Source organism: Schistocerca cancellata, chromosome 10 (genome assembly GCF_023864275.1).
Source record: "Schistocerca cancellata isolate TAMUIC-IGC-003103 chromosome 10, iqSchCanc2.1, whole genome shotgun sequence".
Lineage (NCBI taxonomy): Eukaryota > Metazoa > Arthropoda > Insecta > Orthoptera > Acrididae > Schistocerca > Schistocerca cancellata.
The window spans coordinates 158,258,134-158,277,788 of NC_064635.1; the positions used below are offsets into that span (position 1 = coordinate 158,258,134).

Below are 19,655 nucleotides of genomic sequence, written 5' to 3' on the forward strand. Positions count from 1 at the left end.
CAGTTAAATTAAATAAATTAACACTTCATCTAAATACTTCAGATTTGTGCTGATTCTGACCTGTGGAGCAAGAGATGAAAATGGGGGTGAATACTCTGGAGAAATGAGTACTTTAAGCAAGAAGGTTATGTATATTTCCTAATCAGAGAATAAATACTTAACTGCGGGGACCTTTACTGTAAGATCCCAGAATTACCATTAGTACAGGCTGAAACCAGAAATTTAGCAGGAAAATATTTTTGAATGGTATGTGCATAGGAAATAGAGGTTAGATGCCAATAACTATGGTGTATTTATTGTTTTAAAAACCACAATCTTAAGTCAGGAAATAAATAATGATTTAGACTATGAGATATTCCATATGAAGTTAGACATAAAAAATGGACAAATGCTACTGATCAATTCCTTCTCTTACCCATCTTCATCAAGCATTGAAGGCATCAGACACATCGGAGAAAGCTTAACATATTCTTGTAAACAGTGTGAGCTACAGTTGTAAATGGAGACTGAAATTTGCAGTAGCAGAGTGAAAGGTGCACATTTTCATTATTAATGCTAGGGGTGAAAATTCACATTGAGTGCCTAAACAACATATTTGCTATGGTAAGAACTCAAATATCCTGACAAGAGGTGCACACGGTGAATTTAGTACAACTTCATGATCGTATCACTAACTATATCAGACTACTGCAGTTGTCGAGGGGATTCTTAAGAAAGGTATAAAATATTTCTTCTTAACAAGTGTGATAAGAACCTGAGTTCTAATTATCCAGGCAGCTGGCACTCTCATGGGAAGGGGTATATACATACAGAATCAACAACATAAACCAAATTATTGCAGGACATGTGTTAGATAATTATGTATCGAGTAAGGTAGTCATGGATAGAAAGGGCCCACCCTTGGCCAGTACAGTAACAAAGTTGGTAAGCTAATATGAAATCACACTTTAAATGCAGTTTCAAACAAAACTGTATACTGCAGAGAAACAAAAGCTGAATGAAGTGAGAATGAGTAAGAACGGCTATGCAGGGAGTGTTTAAGCAAACTCTTTACCTGCCAAATTTCCAGGAAAAGAAATAAAAATCCAGTAATGTTTTGTCCTATGTAGTCAGTCAGGAAATTAAAAACTATTCTTCGTGTTGCTTGTTCATCACACTGACATGAAGGTGGAACATAATGATATGCGACCAAATAAACTATATACTGTTCTCTGAATTCACATCTCCTAAACAATGGTGACCACCGTTCTTACTGTATGCCACATAGGCATAAAAATGATGGGCTTAAGAGACTACAAATTCAAAAAGCATGTTCCTTGGTACAGGAAAAGTATGGACATGATGGAATATCTATTAGAAACATATTGATTATGCAAAATAATGAACTACTGCTCTAGCAAGCGTTTGTTTTTATTATAGATCTTCAGATCAGTAGTGTGGCCAATAATAATGGAAAAAACACAATTTATGCATTTTAAGGAGCGTTGACTTTTGGTGACTAGGATCAACTTACTGTACAATTATGGATTTTGGCTGCTTATTATATTTTGAAGACCAGTCTGATTCTATATATGAGGATTTTGTGAAATTCAGCTCCAAAAGGCCATAGTTAATGAGGTCCTGGTTGATTGTGGTTTTTGTGTCAAGGAAACTGCGGTGCTTCATAGTAAATAAACTGATATAAAATAAGAGAGCAGCATGTGATTGAACTAAAGTTGTTACCAAAGGGAATTCAGTACATTGTTCGCAGTGAGGAAACTTCTGATTAAAATATCATCAGACATTGCTCAGGAAAGTGCGAAAAGTCCATTGCAGTTAAGAAAATATGTAAATGACCATTACATAACCCATACCTCTTTGCAGAGCAAGGCTGAGTCACTAGCAAATTAGGAATTGCAGGAAGACCTGTAAATTACATCACCTTTTGTCAACTGTCAGCTGACCACTGCAATGTAACCATATGTTACTACAATTATATAAAAAGACTTGACGACAATCTGAGAAAGAACAAAACCCCTCTGAGCTGTGAAACATATAAAGGATTGCATCTGGTGGGCTTTTAAATAGAGTGACCCCATAAATCTAAGTATGTGGTGTACAGGTGCCCGACTAAAATTTGTTAGAAGAACCATCAGAGAAAGTAGTTTATCCATGAACGAAGTAAGATAAAATGTTTACGTGTTGGTCTTAAAAGTATTGTCTGTCAGTTTGGAAGCTCTACGAAGGTGGACTAATTGAAGATAGGTAGCAATCAAGACCTTCATTTCATGTTTTATTTATTTACGTTTTATAGCCTTCATTGGACCACTCTAGCCAACTTTATACAAAGAATTTTTCAGTTTTCTGTCAGCCCAGTACTTCATTCTCTCGGATATCATCCTTTCTTATTCAGAAATCACACTTCCCATTGTCTGTTTGTCGATTCTCATTTCTGGTTTGTCTGTGAGTTTCCTGATTTTGTTAGTTTTCTTTCTTAGTTCTTCAAATCTTTAGCTCGGGGATATCTTCCTTGGTTTCTGTAATCCACTTAATGTTGCACTTATTTTCCACAATTTTTTTATTATTCTCCTGATGATCCTGCTATCTGGTGTTCCAATTAGATGTCCAAAAAATGAAATGCATTTCTTCCTGGTTGTACTCTATACTGGTTCTATTTCCTTGTAGACCGTATCATTTGTAGCTACTCTCAAGTGTCCATCTTTCTGGTACGATTTGTTGATGCACATTTTGATGATTCTTCTCTCTATTTTGAGGATTTTGTCTATTTGGGCAGTGTTAGTTGTTTTGAAGATCGTTTCACTTGTGTATGTTATTTCTGGTTGGGTGACTGTTTTGTAGTGTTTTAATTTTGTTGCTATTGACAGGCTCTTTTTATTGTAGGTGTTCTTGGTAATACATTGTGCTCTAGTCAATTTGTTTATTCTGTTATGCAATGTTGGCTTTTCATTGAAGTTTTATGTTATGATTTCTCCCAGATATTTAAATTTATCTACAATGTTCATTTCTTGGTTTCTATGGCAATTTTGTTTGAGTTGAGTCAGTTAACATGACTGTTTCTTCAAAGGATATTCCAAGACCAATTTTCTGTGCTATATCCTGTAGTGAGATAACTTGTTGTTTGGTTTCCTGAATACTGTGTAACAAGAGAGCAAGGTCATCAACAAATCCTAGACAATTTAAACTTATGTTGTCTTTGGGTCTTCCAATTTGGATGTTCTTTGGGTTCATCTTGTACCATTCCCTCATTATGTATTCTAAAGCGCAGTTGGTTAAGGTGAATTCTATCAGTTTGATTAATTTTGTATGGAGCCCAAAATTTGTTAAGATTTTTAACGTTGAAGGTCTATGGATACAGTCATACGCTTTTTTAAAATTCCACAAAGGTTATTAAAAGAAGTTTATTTCCTTTCTTGTAATGTGCTATGGCTAATTTTAAAGTGATGATCTGTTCTGCACAGCTCCCCCAAAATCTGAAGCCTCCTTGGTATTCAACTAATTCTTCCTCTAGTTGCTCTTTGATCCTCTTGTATAGGATTCTGGAGAAAATCTTGTATGTGCAGTCTAAGAGAGCGATACCTCTGTAATTACCTGGGTTGCTTTTATCTCCTTTTTTGTGGAGTGGGTGGATTGTGGCTGTGGTCCAATGTTCGGGAAACTTTTCTGTTATCCAGATTTTTGTTAGGGCATGTATAAGGATGTTTGAACTGTATCACTGGCATATCATCACATCAGTCATCTGCTGCCATTGTCCATTATTGCTGAATTTTGGTGCACTGTCCTAACCAATAAGTTGGTGGTACATCCCACATTGATTTCTGTGGTGATTTCACACAGGGTTGCTTGTCTGTTAGCATTGACAATTCTACATAAACACTGCTGCTCTCGGTTGTTGAGTGGAGGACGTCGGTCACTGCATTGTCTGTGGTGAGAGGTAATGCCTGAAATTTGGTATTCTCGGTACACTCTTGACACTGTGCATTTTGGAATATTGAATTACCTAATGATTTCCAAAATGTAATGTCCCACACATCTATCTCCAGTTACCATTCTGTGTTCAGATCTGTTAATTCACGTTGTGCACCCATAATAATGTTTGAAACCTCTCCACATGGATCACATGACAGTTCTGCCAATGCACTGCCCTTATATACCTTGTGTACACAGTACTACTTCATCTGTGTATGTGCATTTTGCTGTGTCATTACTTTTGTCACCTCAGTGTACACTGGTGTGCAAAACATAAAGATGAAAGTAAATTTTGCATCATGTCACTGCCATGTAACATAACCCAATGAAACTTGGACGATACACAAGATGATCTGCTACAGTATAGTACAAAAGTCAACTGAAAGAAATATGCAATGCAGTTAACAGAAATGACACTTTCAGTAAGAGATAATCATTATACTGAAGTCTTTATCTACATCAATACCCTGCAAACCACCATGAGGCGCATGACAGAGGGTACGTCCTCCAATTGTACCAGTTATTCCTGTTCCATTCACATATGGAGCACGGGAAGAATGTTTGAATGCCTCTGTGCTTGCAGTAATTATTCTGATCTCATTTTCACAATCTCCGTTTGAGCCCTATGTGAGCTTTAGCCTGTTCTTCAAACTTAGACAAACTATCCTGAGAAAGTCTATTAACTATCTTCCAGTTCAGTTCCTTCAGTATCTCTGTGACTCTCCCATGGATTAAACAAACCTGTGTCAATTCATGCTGTCCTTGCCTGTACACATTCAATACCCCCTGTTAGTCCTATCTGGTATAGGTCGTACACACTTGATTACTATTCCATAACCGGTTGCATGAGTGATTTGTAAGTAATCTCCTTTGTAGACTGATTGCACTTCCTTAGCATTCTACCAATAAATCGAAGTCTACCACCTGCTTTACCCACAACTGAACCTATGTGATCATTCAATTTCATATTCCTACAAAATGTTACACCCAGGCATTTGTATGAGTTGGCCAGTTCCAACAGTAACTCATTAATATTATAATCACAGGATACTACATTTCTTTTTTTGTTTTGTGAAGTGCAAAATTTTGTATTTCGAAACATTTAGAGCAAGTTTCCAATCTCAGCACCACATTGAAATCTTATCAAGATGTGACTGAATATTTATGTAGCTTGTTTCAGATAGTACTTCATTACAGATATGCAAAAAGCCTGATTTTACTATTAATATTGTCTGCAAGCTCATTAATATACAACATGAACAGCAAGGGTCCCAACACACTTCCCTGAGGCACACCCAAAGGTACTTCTACATCTGATGATGACTCTCCATCTCTCCATCCAGGATAACATGCCATGTCCTCACTCAAGTCACAAATTTCACTTGATACCCCATATGATCATACTTTTGAAAATAAGTGTAGGTGTGGTACTGAGTCATATGCTTTTTGGAAATCAAGTAGTATTGCTTCTACCTAGTTGCCTTCATCCAAAGCTTTCAGTTTGTCTTGTCAGAAAAGAGTCATTTGGATTTCACATGATCGATGTTTCTGAAATCCCTGCTCGATGCCATTGAGGTGGTCATTCTGTTCAAGATACCTCATTGTGTTAAAGCTCAGTATATTCTACAACAAATAAACAAGGATACTTAACGGTAGTTTTGTGGATCACTTCTGCTACCATTTTTGTAGACGGATGTGACCTGTGCATTTTTCCAAGAACTGGGCACAGTTTTTTGTTTGAGGGATTTATGACAGATTATAGTGAGAAGAGGGATTCCATCAGGACCTGGAGCTTTGTTAAATTTTAACTATTTCAGCTGTTTCTCAACACCTCAACACCTATTTCATCCATCTTTTCAGTGGTACGGCCATTAAATTGGGGCAATTCTCCTGGGTTTTCCCTTTGAAAGGAACATTTGAAAGTGGAGTTTAGCATTTCAGCTTTTGCTTTGCTATCCTCAGCTTCAGTTCGTATCTCATTCATTAGGGCTGGACACTAACTTTGGTGCCACTAACAGCCTTCACATAATGACTAGAATTTCTTTAGATTTTGTAAAATGTCATTTGACAATATTATGCTATGTTAGTCACTGAAGGCATCAAGCATTGCTCTCTTGACAGCCAAACGCGTTTCATTCAGCATCTCTCTATCTATAGGTCTAAACTTTGTTTTATGCCTATTATGCAGTAGTTTCTGTTTCCTTACAGTGACTGTATCGTGGAGATTCCCTCTCAATATGAACTGTTGTACTGGCACGTATCTATCCAGTGCAGTATCACTATGATTCACCCAGGAATGGTCTGTTGGACATCATAAAACCCGAGACATGACTCTTAATAGGGTGTGTGTTCATTATGGACAGAAGTGCATGTTCTTCAATGTACTCCCAAGTTGGCCACAAGGTTGGTAAGGAGTTCTTATTTGTAGGGTGTTTCATTTTCCACCAGCACAGCTGACAAGTACTGGATGGTCATTGGTGCATGTGGACATGCTGCAATATGTCTCCTGAATGCTCAGTGATATTTTAGTTGGGAGGGATTGCAGGCTAATCCATTAGCTGAACACCTCATTGAGAGCTCCGCTTCACCTGCACTGTTCAATGCAGTCGCACATTATCATGACTAAAATTTAAGTCGGGGCCAAACACACCCCTGGAACGATACACATGTGGAAGTAGTACAATGTCACAGTAACGTTGACTGGTGAGTGTACATGTTCAAAGATTTGGAGATTGGTATGCCCATGCAACATTATGGCTCCCTACAGCATAACACCTGGACTACCAAAACGATTATGTTTGGCTGTGGTGTATGCGTCCTTATATGGAAAGAGAAGTTTTACAGTGTGGGGGACCATAATGTTGCACAAGAGATTTACTGGCCTCCAAATTTTTGAGTACAGTATACTCACTGGGCAATGTTATTGTGACATTTTACTGTTTCCAAATGTGTGTCTTTTCAGGTGTGCGTTCAACCCTGACCACATTGAACTGTAAAAGTGGGAGCGGCTCTGGAAATGAGAAGATATTTGGCAAATGGACTTACCTGCCTGTTCCCTTGACTTAAATCCCAACCACATCCACATGCACCAATGACTGTGCAGCAGTTCTTAACTGCACTGGTGAAGGAATGGAATGCCCTACCACAAGAACTCCTCACCAACCTTGTGGCCAGTATTGGAGCATGTTCTAGAGTGAAGATCGCCGTCCTTGGTAATCACATGCGCTATTAAGAACCATGTCCCATCTTTCTTAATGTTCAGTGGACCATTGAGAACCACAGTAACTGCACTGTAATTACTATCTTTGAATAAAAGTGTCATTTCTATTCATCTCATTGTATATTGCTTTGTTACCTTCAGTACTATACTGTAGGGCTCCTATGTATGCTCAGTTTCATTGAAGTATGTTACTTGACAGTGACACATCGTGCAAAATTTACTTTCATCCTTAAATATTACACACCATTGTTACCATTTCAGTAATATGTTACTTACATTGAAATTCAAATATTACTTGCATTTAATTTTGCATAAGCACATTACAGTGCATCTACTCACTTTAATGCAAAAGTCACAACTATTATGACTTTGTAGCATTCAGCACCCTTAATGTTATCTTCAGATAACATAGCAATACATTTAAAGAGCTAAAACTCTCCTTGAGCTGGCTGTAATGCTAAAAAAATCATATCTTCACCATTATTTTACTTTCTGGCCTGCTGAGCTGGCTACCACTTCTTTTCTTTCAAAATGTGTGAATATGAATGATTTAATCTCTGTGATGTAAGCGACACGATTATAAAAGAAACTTAAATTTCTTTTCTTTAGCTTTGTTCTCTGTCCAACAGCTCCAATTAATTTTACATCACTTATTGGTAATGTTAATATTTTCTTTTGTCTTAGTCTACAGAATCATACTGAAATCTGCACCTGCATCCAGCAGCTGTGACCATTATCTCATTTACATTAATGTTAAACACTTGGTTGTTTCTGTTTATTCTGCTTTGACTTGTTACTTCGTTATATGGTAATAGTTTTCACTGCATTTGTAGCTTTGCCCAGCAATATGCAATGCAACTGACCATTTTTTAGTTTTTTCTGTCCATTTTGTATATGTCCACCTTCATTCCTGTTTATTTCATCATTATCGAGTTCTTGTCCATTATTTCTGTTGTTGTTCTAACATCTTTTCAGTCCACATCTCCAATTTGTGTCATTTCAAACAGGTTGGCGTCTGTGATTACATTGTGATGGTCAATGTCTAATTCTGTTATTCAAGCGTTCAGTGGTTTCTTTTCTGTTTCTGTCTCTGTTCTCATGTCACATATCACTTCCGTTTGATCTTACTTTGTCACACTTTTGTTGATTCCATGATTTACTGCGTCACCTTGTGTTGTGTCAACTTTGAGTATGTGTGGCTCTGTGATTTTCCTTTGGCTTGTGTTGTTGAGGACAAGTAAAATTGCCTCCAAGTCATGGTCTGGTACCGTTAACAATTTTTGTCACATGTTTAGTGGAAGTTCATTATTCAGAACTCTCAAAGTGACCAGTTTTGATATATCTTGGTGTCCGTGTATGGCCTTGTTTGGATATTTTTCAAAGTATCTGCAGAGAACGGAACTTGTCCTTGCATATGACCTTCAACTAAAGTCTAATTTTCTCATTCTCTGTCTAATTTTGTAGCAGTCCGTGGGTGTTCAAACACGCATTTCTTTTACTTGGGCTGCGCTTTCATTTACACCTCCCCCAGGGGGTCCACAACTCTTTTGTGGATACGTGCGTGGCGAGCACGGGGCCCCGAGCCATTGCAGCCTTCTTTCTCTCCAGGGCTGCATTTCCTTTCCCTTCCCCTCCTTTCCCCTCCATGCTTTTCCCCTCGCCCTCTCCTCTCCCTCTCTTGGTTTCCTTGCTTATGTTGGCCCCCGCTATCCTCCTGGTTATGTTGGTTTTACAATTCAGCTTTGTTGCATAATCATCTCCTCCTTTTGGCATTCCTTGGTCCCCCTCTGGGGTTTGACCTCCATTACAAAATTTCTCCTCCATAGTGTGAGCCATTTGGAGAAGAGCACCTTACCTAGTGTCTCCGATGTGCGCCCTCCTAGTACATTCCACCTTTTCTTTCACGTCGTTGTCTGATACTAGGGTGCATAGCCAGCACGGTAGCCAGCCCGTGTGGTGGGGTCACTATGTACCCTTTTGGTTGAGCCCCCTGAACACACAGGGATCACACTTCTGATACTTGAGCTGTGGCCTCCTCATGCATGCCTTGGAGTGGTTGCTCGTCATCCTGGAGCATCGGAACTCCCGGCAATGGCTGCCATGCCAGACAGCCCTTGCTGTGGCTGGGTGGCACCCGTGGGGAGAGCCCCTGATCGGAGTGGGTGGTATCAGGGCGGACGCTATGCAAATGAAACGCATACGGGTCCAAAACTCTGGCCGTTCTTCTGCGGTTGTCTCTCTGTGTGGAACTGATTCCTCAAGTGCTGCTTCTCTTGCCCCTTCGGCCTTCCCTTCCATGGCTACCCCCTGGGAAGAGGGTCAGGCCCGTCGTCTAGGGGCAAAACCTCTCCCCCGTTATCTAGTTTGCACCAGGACTGATTGAGATACTTTCACCAATACCAAACCTTTATTCTTTGTGGAACACATTGAAGATAAGTTTGGCAAAGTGGACTCCCTGAGCAAGATGCGGTCGGGTTCGTTGCTGATAAAAACTGCTTCAGCTGCCCAATCTGCGGCCCTTCGTGGCTTACCCATCTCGGCACAATACCTGTGTCCATTACCCCCCACCAGTCTCTAAATATGGTACAAGGTGTGATTTTTCACAGGGACCTCATCCTTCAAACTGATGAGGAACTTCGGGACAATCTCGGACGGCGGGGTGTTCACTTTGTTTGGTGTGTTCAGAAGGGTCCTAAAGACAATCATATTGATACTGGTGCCTTTATCCTGGCCTTTGAAGGGGATACCCTCCCTCAGAAAGTTAAGATTATGGTCTATCGCTGTGATGTGAAGCCATACATCCCACCTCCTATGAGGTGTTTTAAGTGCTTGCGTTTTGGACACATGTCTTCCCGCTGTTCCCAGGACCCTCTCTGTGGTGACTGTGGACGTCCACTCCATGAGGGGAGTCCCTGTGTTCCCCCTCCTGTCTGTGTAAATTGTCATGGTAGTCATTTTCCACGTTCACCAGATTGCCCAGTATATAAGAAGGAAAAAAAGATACAGGAGTATAAGTCCCTCGATCGTTTAACCTACACAGAGGCCCGTAAGAAATATGCACGACTCCACCATGTGTCCATGACATCTAGTTACGCCTTGGTTACATCTTCACCCCTTACTCCCCCTTCCTTACCCCCATCCTGGACCCCTCTCCTCCCCCCTTCCCCTGCGGCTCCCACACCTTCTCCTATAGGTGCTGCTCCCCCTCCCCAGCCGGAGAAGTGTCCCACTCCTTCGGCGTCTGCCGGTCAAGGGCGCCTCTCCCGGGATGCCCCTTCCTGGCACCTTCCAGACCAAAGGTCTGCCGCCGCGCGACGACTGCGAGAGCCGTGGTCTGTCGGCCTCCAGGTCGCCCGGTCGCTTTCTGTTCCTGATCTTGCTGCAGCTGGCTCCTTCATGCCACACAGCCCTCCTCGATCTCAGCCTGAACGGAAGAAGAAACATAAGTCCTGGGACAAAGAGCCTCTGGTGTCACCGGAGGTCCCTTCCCCGACATCACAACCGGATTCTGACCTGTCGTTCATGGATGTCTCCCCCTCCTTGTCGGTGACGGCTGGGGACCCGGCGGTATGACTGGATTTAAAGTGTTCAGCCCCCATTTCAACCATTGTTCTGTGGTTCTCCAATGGAATTGTAATGGATACTATCGCCACCTTCTGGAATTGAAATCCCTTCTTTCGTCCTACTCTGCAGCTTGTGTGGTTCTCCAGGAATCTCATTCTACTGATGCTCACTCACCGACCCTCCGTGGTTTCCGTGTTTTCTGTCGAAATCGGGCCGGACCCCTGCGGGCTTCTGGTGGCGTTTGTACATAGGTCCGTACAGACATTGCTAGCATGTGGATTCCTCTTCCAACTACATTGGAAGTGGTTGCTGTTAGGGTCCACTTCGACTTTGCAATCACAGTTTGCAATCTTTATCTCCCTCCTGACAGGACTCTTACACCTGCTACCTTAACCGCCCTTCTTCAGCGACTCCCTCCTCCCTTCTTCCTCCTCGGGGATTTTAATGCTCATCATCCTTTGTGGGGCAGTGCCTTTCCATCTAGACGAGGTCTTCTTATAGACCAATTTATTGTAGACCACGACCTGTGCCTTCTTAATGATGCCTCCCCTACTCATTTCAGTGCTGGTCATGGTACCTTTTCTGCCATTGATCTTTCTCTTTCTTCTCCCTCTCTCCTCCCTTCATTACACTGGTCGCCACATGACGACCTTTGTGATAGATTTCCCGTTGATTATCACGCTCCCTTCCCGCTCCCCGATGGACAGGTTGCCTCGTTGGTCTTTCCAACATGCCGATTGGCCTCTATACACTGCACAGGTCGCGTTTTCTCCCTCTTTGTCGGGTTGTATTGATGACGTCCTACGTGACGTGTCTGAGGCGATTGTTCGCGCTGCTAGCCTTGCTGTCCCGCGCTCATCTGGACTATTTCGTCGCCGGCAAGTCCCGTGGTGGAGTACGGCTATTGCCATTGCCATTGCCATCCATGATCGCCGTCAAGCTTTGCAACATTTTAAGAGGCACCCATCTGTAGCCAGCCTTACTACCTTTAAACGCCTTCGCGCTAAAGCCCGTTATTTAATCAAACAGAGCAAGCGGATATGTTGGGAATGATTAGTTTCTTCCCTTGGTTCTACTGTCCCTCTGTCACGGGTATGGGCTACACTTCGCTCTCTCCAAGGTTGCCATCGGCAGTCCACCCTCGCAGGCCTTCACCTCCCGGATGGCATTTGTACGGACCCATTAGTTCTTGCAGAACATCTAGCGACCCATTTTGCAGTGGCATCATCGTCAGCCTCCTATCCAGCTGCTTTCCTTCATCAAAAACAGTGGGTTGAAACTTCCACCTTATGTTTCACCCCTTGTGAGTCAGAATCTTACAACGAACCTTTTACTGGATGGGAATTTCTTTCTGCTCTATCTTCTCATGATAGGGCCCCTGGCCCAGATTCCATTCATAACCAACTGCTTCAACATCTCAGTGCTCCACAACGGCAACATCTTCTTCAGGTGTTTAACCGTATCTGGCTCCAGGGTGACTTCCCTTCTCAGTGGAGGGATAGCATTGTGGTTCCTGTCCTTAAGCCTGGTAAGAACCCCCTATCTGTTGACAGCTATCGGCCAATTAGTTTGACCAATGTTGTTTGTAAGTTACTTGAACGGATGGTAGCCCGTCGGCTCAATTGGGGCCTCGAATCTCGGGATCTATTGTCCCCTTACCAGTGTGGCTTTCGAGAGAGACGGTCTCCAATCGATCATTTACTCCGCTTGGAATCCGCAGTCCGGCAGGCTTTCTCCCAGCGCCGCCATTTGGTTGCAGTGTTTTTTGACCTTCGCAAGGCCTATGACATGGCCTGGCGCCATCACATCTTACTTACCCTTCATCAATGGGGTCTTCGGGGCCCACTCCCGATTTTTATCCGCCAGTTCCTGATCCATCGGTCATTCAGAGTCGGAGTTGGTACTGCTTTTAGTTCTCCACAGACCCAGGAGACGGGCATCCCACAGGGTTCTGTCTGGAGTGTCCTTCTTTTCCTCATTGCTTTCGATGGACTTGTGGCCTCTGTCCCTCCCTTGGTTGCCCCTGCCCTGTATGTGGATGATTTCTGCATTTGGGTTAGTTCCTCCTCAATGGCATCTGCAGAACGGCAGCTCCAGGTAGCTATACGGCGTGCCTCTGCGTGGACCCTCTCACACGGGTTTCAATTCTCTCCTTTAAAATCGCGAGTGGTCCACTTCTGTCGCCGTACTACGATCCACCCTGATCCAGAGCTCTATCTCGCTGCACAAAGATTGCCTGCGGTCCCACAGTTTCGTTTCTTGGGTCTTCTTTTTGACAACAAGCTCACTTGGCTGCCCCATATCAGACTCCTGAAGGTAGGAGGTTTCTGTAAACTCAATGTCCTTCGCTTCCTTGCCCACTCCTCTTGGGGTGCGGACCGTTCCCTCCTTCTCCGTCTTTATCGTGCTCTAGTTCTGTCTCGCTTGGACTATGGTTGTCAAGTTTATGGTTCAGCTGCTCCTTCCACACTGCACGTACTGGATCCAGTCCACCATCGTGGTATCCGTTTGGCCACCGGTGTCTTCCCTACTATTCCTGTTGATAGTCTCCTGGTTGAAGCTGGGACCCCCCCCCCCCCCTTTTCTGTTCGGCGGTCCCAGCTTCTGGTGTCTTATGCACTCAGTATCCGTTCCTCTCCCACTCATCCTTCGTATTCTATCCTGTTCCCAGACCATGGACGTCACCCACCCAACTCCCGCCCTTGGGCGGGTTTACCAGTTGGGCTGTGCCTTGCGTCTCTTTGCCGTGATTTTCAGCTTCCTTCTTTGTCCTGTCTTCCTCGCTCCCTCCCTTCTACCCCTCCTTGGTTAGTTCCTTGGCCTCGAATTCGGATGGATCTCCGGCGAAGTCCGAAAGATTCCATCCCCACGGTGGTGTTCCGTTCCTTTTTCCGCCAAATTTTATGGGAGTTTCGGGATGTTGTTGTTTTCTGAATCTGCTGATCATGTGGGGTATGCCTTCACGTCCTCTGTCGGAACGGAAAATAATCTGCTGCCACCTACATGTGGGGTGTTTACTGCGGAATTGATGGCAATTTCCCAGGCCTTTACCTTTATTAAACAGTCCCAACACAACCGCGTTTTGTTATGTGCGGACTCGATGAGTGGCCTTCTTGCTATTGACCAGTGTTTTTCGTGCCATCCCTTGGTCTCTGCCATCCATGACCATCTCGCTGATATTCACCGTGCTGCTTCTTCCATTGACTCCTTTGGGTCCCTGGCCATGTAGGTATCCCGGGTAATGAGCTCGCTGATCATTTGGCTGGGGGAGCAGTCACTTACCCCCCGTTTTCTGTAACCCCTCCTGTAGTGGATTTACGGCTTCACATCAAATCCCACTTCGCACAGTCATGGGCCACTTCTTGGGAGGCTACTCCCCTGTCTAATAAACTTCGTGCAATTAAGGTGACACCAGGCCCGTGGCGTTCTTCCTTTCGCCTCTCCCGAAAGGACTCGACCACACTGTGTCTCCGCATTGGCCATACCAGGCTGACCCATGGTTTTCTTTTGCGTGATGAGCCACCCCCACTATGTGGTTGTGGAGCCTTCCAGTCAGTAGCCCACATTTTGGTTGAATGCCCCCTTCTTTTGGCTCTGCGTGCTAAGTGCAGACTCCCCAGCACTTTACCTTTGATGTTGCCTGATGATTCCCGGATGGTCTCTCTGGTTCTAGGTTTCCTCCAGGAAAGTGGTTTTTATTCTCAGTTTTAAGGTTTTTAATCTCTCTCTGGTGTTGGGGCAGGGCGGTGAGTGTTTGGGTGTCTCCTACTGTAAGCAGTGTTCGGAGATTCCCGATTCCCCTCCCTGACCGAAATGCTCTTTTCTTCCCCTTTTACTCTGATTTTACCTTTTTTTTTTTTTTAAGGCTTGGTTAGTCTTTCTATTCCCATACTTACTTTCTACATTCTAGCAGTTGTACCTTTTACGTCACAGGTGGTCTTGCCTATGCTGCTTCAGCATAGTGTTGGGTACGTTCTCTTGCCGACTTCCCCTCATTTTGTTTTTTACCAATGACAACATGACTGCCCTTTTACGTTTTTACCTTTTTCTGTTTTATTTTTCTGACTTTACTGCGAAGTCCCATTAGCGGAATGGAGCCTATTTGAAACAAGGGACTGATGACCTTGCTGTTTGGTCCCTTAAACCTCAAACAAACAACCAACCAACCATCATTTACACCTTTTTTGACATTTTTCTGGACATTGATAATTTCCATGACTCTCTTTTTTAATTCCTTACAAACTGTTCATTGTATCTTGTCCACATTTTCGTAAATTTCACATGTGTGTTCATCTGCTTTTTTCTTAGGCATAAGTTTGCAATCTGATTAGTGCTATAGGATGTCCATCTGTTTGTGACTCGTAAACTCGAAAAGCTTCTAGACCCTTGTCCTACAATTCTTTGGCTTGTGATCTTGTCCATTCGGTGTAATTTTGTCATGTGGATCATGCCATTCTTTGAAGTTGCAATTGAACATTTTTACAGATGGATTGTACTTCTGAATCTCCTGCAATTGTTACAGTCAGATCTTTTGTTTGATCAGCTTACTTACTTGTCCACTTGAAATAGTATTTTTCAGTTAACACTTAGCTTTCATACACATTATGTAATTTTAACTGTTGTGTACTATTTCATTTCAGTTGCAACAAATAAATATTTGTTGATTACCAATTTGTATAATTAACATAGCTGCAGTTCAGTAATGTTTGCGATTGCATGCACGGTTGCTCATGTTCTCAGCTCAGCATCAACCATTACTTGAAGTGCATGGTCTAGCTATACCTTTTCACTCATCAAGGAATAAAAATTTCTACCACAGTCCTTGCACTATCTCCTTTAATTCCATGATTGATTTGCACATTTTTATTCATGTGGTGGTCGTTCTTCATTGTTGGTCATAGACTGCTTCCATCTTTGTTAGTAGTTAACTCCATAAAGTAAAAAAAATAAAGGATTAGTTTTACATAAATTCACTCTCATTATATTCTAAATTTAATTCTAGTTGCAAAACTATTCTTCTAAATCCAGAGCAACAGTGTTTTGAAGTTCTTGTATGTGTTAAGATATCATATATAAAAGAAATCTCTTCACTCTTTCTGTTGACCTGAGCCGGCTGCTGTTAATTTTTGTTCAAACTACATAAATATGAGAGTTGTCTAAAAAGAGTTCCACAATTTTTCTCAGAATGTTTATTCTTAAGTTACAATTCGCCAACAGTAAAAGCATCATTTATTTTGCATGTTCTATCATATATAGTGTGTTCAAAAAAAGTGTTGGAATACTTTGAGAGCTGGTAGTACTCATTGAAACAGGAAAAATAAGTCCAATAAACATGGGTTCGGAAATGCATACCTCATGCGATAAACACGTTTAAAGAAGGCGTTAAACATGGCAACTGTTCATGACAATGAACCCCTCTGTCCTCCGGGATAAGAAATGATGCACCCACTGAAGCACACCCTGTTGTTGTTGTTGTTGTTGTTGTTCTTGTTGTTGTTGTTCTACCACCTGTGGGCATGCACTAAAGACGCGACCTTGTAGTGTCCACGCATCGTTGATTAGTGTGGCATAGACTGACAAATTGCTTAGTGTCCCCATTAGCAAAAGTCTAGGGGACTGAGGCACAGCCTCCAGCAAGGTAGGCGGTACATAAATGAAAAAGTCCAGAGCATGTGCCCCAGTTAACCTTTGTGGTAGTATATGTGGCCCTATTAATCTATCGCCAAGTACTCCTGCCCATACTTTCATTAAGAATCAGTGTGGATGCCGCTTTCCTGAATTGCTTAGGAATTCCCATCTGGCCATACATGCCGGTCATTTGACTCTAAGTTTATTTACATGGAAATTCAAAATTATAGTTACTATTGGTGTGTACTTATGTTTAAGCTGTTGTAACATAAATAATGTTATTACTTTTTCAGAATGTTGACAATATAGAAGAAGAATTATGGAAAGAATCTAGTTTTGAAATAATTGAAAAGCTAAAAACATGGTTAAAAAGCTGGATGAAATGTTAAATGAACTGGCAAATTTGAAAGAAATTGTTAAGAAGTCTTCAAATCAGGAAACTGTTTGTAGAAAATGTTCATGTCACTGCCACTCCACACAAGCAACTGTTACGAAAAGCAGTGGCAGTACAGAAACAAATAGTTTGGAACAGATAGGAATTAAGGTATAGGAATTACGGTCAGCCCTGAGCACCTTTGTTATTTAGCCTTCGAGCTCTCCTTAGTGGATATCCACTAAGGTGAGCTGGAAGGCTAAATAACAAAGGTGCTCAGGGCCGATTTACCTTAATTCTTATCTGTTCCAAATTATTTGTTTCTGTACTCAGTATGCATATGAGTCTTAGGAAGAGTACAAAATAACTTAAAACTCCTCGACATGGATCTGCTAAAAAGACGAACACCCAAGGAAGAATTTCTGGAAATTCATTTGTCAGTTGATACATTTACATGTGTAAATGGCTGAAGTTATTGAAATGACATGTATTTTATGTTTTTACCATTTTTAGTTCTTGGATATTTAAAATGATCATTGTGTAAAATAATTGTGAAACTCTTTGATGGAGGTTTAAATGCTTGATTTAATTTTGTAAATATGTATGAAAGTTTTAATAAAACTCACCTTTATTAAAGAGAAATGCTTTGTTTACATAATTTTAGATTGTATCCTTGCTGAGGAGGGGAGCAGGATCATTTGTAATTTTAAATACCTTTCCTCCTATGTTACACAATATAATACAGTAAAAGCCTAAGCAGTCACTGCGGTAAAGTCTGTGTTACATGTGTTATACACCAGACATCAGTCAATGAAAGGTAAGTGGTTGCCATTCCTTATATCTGTTTGTCATCTCCATCGTGGAATTTCCAGTTCCATAGAATACAGTTAAAACTACTCAGACTGACATACAGTGACAAATGTTCAAATGGGAATAGTTATTAGCAGAGGCTAGAACCTAAAATGGGTCTAAATTGGACTTTCACAGAAAAAGTGGGGCCAAATACTACTTTTGCAGAAAAAATATTTTTAATTTTTAATTAATGCTAAGGAAAATCAATAATCTGAATTTGCAGATTTTAAGAAAAGAATAAAATTTATACACTGCAGTGAAAAGCAAAGAATATGTATGGTGCAATGTTGCTTGTCTTCATTGCGCTACAATGTTGGCCTGCTGCATTGGTGACGCTTGAGTCTACTTAGTCTTGTAGTTCAGAAGATATGAGAAATATAGCCTGTGCTGAAATCAATGCTGTTTGAGAATATGTGTACACACAGCTGTGTTGGGACAAACCCAGCCAGCCATAACTTAAACGCCATCGGGACAATAAAGAAGTATATTGAATGAACAAAGCATTGTCACTTGTGTCTATTTTTTTAGTTTCAATTCAGTTTATTAGTGTCCTTGTAGTACACCATCAAAATGACATAGGACTTGTCAATAAACATTACAATTTAAAATACATGTACATGAAAACGTATAATTGAATTTACTTGTCACTTAGACATTAAAATTTTAATAGAACATAAAAATATACAAGTAGGATAACTTAACAAAAAAAAAAAAAAAAAAAGAAAAGCTAGTGATTCTCACATCAAAGATTATTTCCATTCTTACATTAACACTGTTTCACACTTTCATAGAAACAGCAAGTATTTAAATGTGAGCAAATTACATATATTTATTATGTCAGGGAAATACTAACTACACTTTTATTGTCAATGATTCATAAACTCTTCAATACTGTAAAAACTATTGCTCAATAACATGTTTTTTAATTCTCTTTTAAACATGTGCAGTTTTGGTATTATTTTTAGTTCTTTGGGGAGAGCACTGTAGGGGATTTTGGGTTGGTATAGTACACTTTTGTGATACATAGCTGTTTTATGAATTTCTCTGTGGAAATCATTCATATTCCTTGTTTTGTAGTTGTGAAATTCTCTGTTTAATGTAGAAAATTCCTCGTGTTCTTTTAAGAAACATATGCTTTCATATACATATGAGGACGGTAGTGTCATGATATTTAATTCTTTGAAAGCATGCCTACAAGAGTCTCTATATCCTATACCTTTTAGTATTCTGATGGCCTTCTTTTGTAGTCTAAATGAATGTTTTGTTAGACTCTTGTTCCCCCAAAACTGTACACTGTATCTTAATAAACTGTGCATGAATGAGAAATAAACACACAACACTGTTTTAATATTACATGAGCTTTTGAGCATTCTAAGTATATAACATGTTTGACTTAATTTTTTGTTCAATGATATTAGATGCTTTTCCCATCTTAAGTGTTCATCAAACTATACTCCCAAGAATTTAGTGAATGATGCTTATTCAATCTTACTTACCCAGTTCTACTGTAAGGTTGGTTTTTATTTTATTTCTAATATGTCTGAAGTTGACCCACGTTGTTTTTTTTTTGCACTCAAAATGAGTGTTTTCATTAAACAATCTGTCTGCTTCGTCTGTTGCTAATGTGACTTTTTCCTGTAAGTCAGCTTCACTATTTGCTTTAACAAACAAACTTGTATCGTCAACAAACAGTACTGCCTCTGCTTCAGACAGTTGACTTGGTAGGTCATTGATAAATATTAAAAACAGTAATGGCCCTAATACAGATCCCTGGGGTACTCCATACAAAACACTCTCGAATCTTGATAAATATGTCCTATCTGCATGGCTTATCTCCACCTACTGATACCTGTCCGACAGATAAGATTCAAATCATTTGTGGGCAACTCCACGTATCCCATAGGCATATAACTTCCTAAGCAGTAACTTATGGTCGATGACATCAAAGGCCTTTGATAAGTCTAAAAACAATCCACAATTTAATTCCTTTCTATTTATGGAATTTAGAACAAGTTGCAAAAAATTGAAGATAGCTGTTTCAGTTGATTTATT

At 41.0% G+C, this 19,655-nt stretch overlaps 1 long non-coding RNA gene across 1 annotated transcript in view; it reads left to right on the forward strand.

Annotated features, from left to right (window-relative positions):
• LOC126106732 (uncharacterized) overlaps window positions 1-16,943 on the forward strand; it is a 71,811-nt gene extending 54,868 nt beyond the window's left edge. The window contains exon 3 of the long non-coding RNA XR_007523390.1: window positions 16,672-16,943. This is a non-coding gene — a long non-coding RNA (uncharacterized LOC126106732). The remainder of the gene's footprint in view (window positions 1-16,671) is intronic.
• Window positions 16,944-19,655: the final 2,712 nt, after the last annotated feature.